The following is a 4,173-nucleotide window of genomic DNA, read 5'->3' as shown; positions in this document are numbered from 1 at the left end:
TACCTCCCTGGTCTGTGTTATGTTCTTATAGTGGCCTTATGGTCTCTGGGGATAATTGCACTGACATGCAGTTCTATGTTGGAAAAAGCTATCCAAAAATAAGTCCAACAGTTGGACACAAGGCCTCAGTTGAATGGGGAGAGTTTTATTTTATTAACTGACATACCATTTATAACGATTAGCACCCAATAATACATGTCCATCCACTGGCATGTCCAACAACTCTAAAGGGCTTCACAAATATATTTGACTTCCTTGGTATGACATAACACTTTCTGTGGATATTAAACGGCCACTATTTCACTCCAGTCCAGACAGATGGAAAAAGAAAGGAGGGAAGCGAAAAAAGGAGGTGAAGAAAAGTCCTGGGAACATGGAGCCCCAATTCTTGGAAGCAGCTTTCTCCATTTGACCTCTCATCCCCCCAGTTCACACATGGCTGGCCCTCCTGTCTCCTGCCCTGGCCCTTTTGAAATGGGAGGAGGTGCTGTGCAATTCACCCCAACCCCCTCCCTAAAACACTGCTGCCTGGGGCCTCAAACCATGAGGCTTTAGGCACTGTCTGCCTCCCTTGCTCTTCCTTCCCGACTGTTTGGTGCTTGACCCTCTACCCTGGCTAGTCCCACTTAGAATTGTTATACTCATTTTACTTTGCCCAGCTCATCGCGAGTGGAGTATGACATACAAATGTAATCCAAAGATTAGATGTCTAAAGAAAGTTTAAGCTGTGCATTCTAGTTTCCATTGTTGGTTGCTGCAGAGTGAGATGTATAACAGGCGAAACAAAGAAAGGAAAACCGTTCCACTCATGTAATGCAAAATACAATGAATTATCTACTATGACATATCAACTTCCTAACTCTTAAATGTCTGCAAATCTCCTATTAACGTCAATGCATTTACTCAAACGTCCAAGTTATGCAAGCATATCTCAAGATTCAATGGTATCATTCAAAAGGAAGGCCTTGACCATATAGTAATGTGTGTAGTAAAGCTGAGAGAAATAGAGGGCAGTCAGAGACTATACGGAACTAGTGAGGGATCTTCACTGTCTTTGAGGAGTTAAGGCTTGTGGTCTTCATACAATAATGACATGCATTTCAGTTGGTCAGGAACAGGGGACTCTTTCTTCATGGCACAGTTGTGTGTGGGGTGATGGGTAGTGGTGCATGGGCAGTGGGTAGATGATTTAGATCTGAACAATGGAGATGCAGTAGCTTCCCTAGCCTTTTGTATCTCAACCACTGCTGTGTGCTGTCAGCGGGTCACATAGCTGATCGCCCCGGCCTACTTTTTCTCATTGTTTGGGAAGAAAAGAGGGAAAGAAAGTGAGAGGGTGACTGCGTGTCACCACAATCATACTTACGTAAGAGGCTCATTCAAGCCGTCAACTGAGATGTTAAAAAGTGAACTTTGGAGAAATTGATTTCTTTCAGGCCTGAGGTTGTGTTTGTCATTTGATAGCTTATCCTCAGACAGCAAACCAACCGACTGATGTAGGAATGGTTAGTCTATCTTTCTCAGGTCTGGACAGCTGGTCACGCTTGTTGATTTTTTTGGCAGGGTCCTCTTTTTTTGCTCAACAAAACCATCAACATGGATACGCCAGATCTAGGCCACAGGAAGTGGGTCAGGCTAAGTTGGCATTTCCTGTAGCACATCACTCTTTTTCCAAGAAATTACAAAGAAAGGAGAACACTGAAATAACCAATAGGATGCATTTCTGTTTAGGCTGTCTAAAATCAGCTCAGATCAGTGTATTGATATGTTACCTCTGACCTTTTTTGGCGGTTGTAGGCCTACTGCTTATTTGAATTTGATTTGGTGTTATCTTGAATACCCCATGTGCCAATTAACTGACCTGCTTACTAACTCAAATGCTTTATTATTTAACCTAAGATGACAGTTTGAAAACTTGGGATGTAACTCCTTTGAATAAACATTCAAAAGAGCTTCCAAAAAACGTGTGAAAGATTGTTTCACTACAATCCCGTCATTCATTTATTGGAAAAGTATTTGATCGAGTCACCAAATCATTATATTTATTTATCTTGAACTACTGACTCATTCACAGCACAGCAAGACGAACAGTAACTTCCTTAGACCAGTCATTAAGAGCTCTCCCATTTTGCATTGAGGCAACCAAAATGGGCATTTTTACCAGCGTGCACTGCTTCAGCCAAAGCAGCCCAGAGAAGAAAACAAACGAGGAGGGGCTGCTTTCACAGAGTAATCCCCTCTACTGTGTGCTTGAATGGGCCTCCCTGAGAAGCGACCACACACACGTCACCGTCTGAGCTCTGACGTTGGGTTAGGGAGCTCTTACATAGTGTGTAAAGCGAAGAGCAGGGGCCAGGGGAGAGAGGGGGATTTTTAGGAAAGATATAACATTTTTACTTCTGACTGCTTTTTGACCCTGGGAAGTTTTTGCATCATCACTTGGAACATTCTTTGTCAGCGCTTTCAAAGGTTTTCTGGGGCATATGGAGACTATTGGTTTAATGAGCAAACCAGGGTTCAAATGACAGGGGTGCTCTGGTGTTCCTTTCTTGTCACTACGTAAACTTCAGCCTTTGCCCTAGTAATTAGCAGTGACATTGTGTGGGAATGTTGTGATGCTGAAGATTTTAACTGTGTAGCCTACTAATGCTCATAGGTGTGTGGACAAATCCCCATGGGGCCGATTCTGACATAGGACATTTCACGCCTTTCCTAGGGCATGGTTCCCTTGCGCGCACTGAATACATTTGAAATAACCCCAGAAAACACACCAACTGGGTGGCCTACCAATTTGATCAGGAAGTTTTTATTAAATTCGTTTTTTTCTGTTCTTTTCTCTAAAGCAATCCCTTTAAATATGATGTACCTTTCATTTGAATTTGACACAAGACTTGAATGTAGACTAGAGAATGCGTTCAGAATATAGAAAGATAGCCGTGACAAACATATTCATATTTGTCTCCATTTCAGAACTCATGGGTAGATTTAAAAACAGTCAGATTTTACACATCATTTATGTTTAGGGAATAATCATGAGTCCTACTTAATGGAAAAATAGAGCCTTTACGCACAAACGAAAGAAAGGTGGTTTGATTCATTTTGAAAATTGCCACATTCATTTTGTTGGAAGTACTGTAGCCTACAATATCATTTTAATATGGAGAAGAGTATACAATAGTATGACATAAATATACCTTAATTACCCGCACTGATGTGCCAAGTCTTGCACTGTGGGCCAAGTTTAAAGTAATGGTTTGAGCTCCATAATGATTTAATAAGCCTGCATTTTTACTTCAATTTGCATTAAACAGTATCCACTATTACTTGACCCTGAGCCACAACCACAAGGACATGACAGCGTTTACAGAGAAAATCTAAGTTAGGCTAAATAAAACATTGGAATGGAATTATACGAATGTAGGGAAGGGAACAAAAACTAAATTGGCAGTTAAATATTTGTGGTTATTACTTACGGTCGCTACCGATAGTGGCAAATTATATTTAACATAGGCTATAACCTAGACATTTAAGGAAACAGGAAAAGTCGGGGCATATGATTAAAACATTCTAGAGAGCACAAAGGTTACATTTGGCACGACTCTTTGCCTTGTCATCCAATTTGGCTAGTGATCTAAAATGTATCGCTGCAAGTTATAAAGCCATACAATTAAAATGCTCCATAATGGCACAGCATTTCATTCTTCACTGTGGGAAAGGGGCATAAATAGACCTACTTGTCATGTTGATTAGCTTTTCAGTTTTCTGCCATATGACTGGTTTCTCATTCATCTCCAGCAATCATAAGGTGAAGTAGATCTAAAACAATTGTCATTTAGCCTATATTTACAATCCCCTTGTCCAAACCGGTTTCTCATTTACCTAGCTCTTATCATATCAATTTATACATTACAGTGCATGGAGAATGCTGTTATTGCTATCGGAAAAAATAAAGTAGATGCTTTTTCCACTTGGAAACGGCAGGTTCGCTCAACCTTATTCATGGTTTCCTCACGCATAAAGGTGGTGGAATTATTAGGGAATTTCCCCCATGCTTAAGTTTAAGGTCAGAATACACATAGAGAGAGAAGTGTATGAAAAGTAATGTAGTAATTCATAAAGAGAGGGAGAAGACTTTTTTGGAGGGAAACACTTTCCTCTCTTCATCTCTCTCAC

Source organism: Coregonus lavaretus, assembly GCF_964263955.1.
Source record: "Coregonus lavaretus genome assembly, chromosome: 27".
Taxonomy (NCBI): domain Eukaryota; kingdom Metazoa; phylum Chordata; class Actinopteri; order Salmoniformes; family Salmonidae; genus Coregonus; species Coregonus lavaretus.
This window is presented reverse-complemented; position numbering follows the sequence as displayed.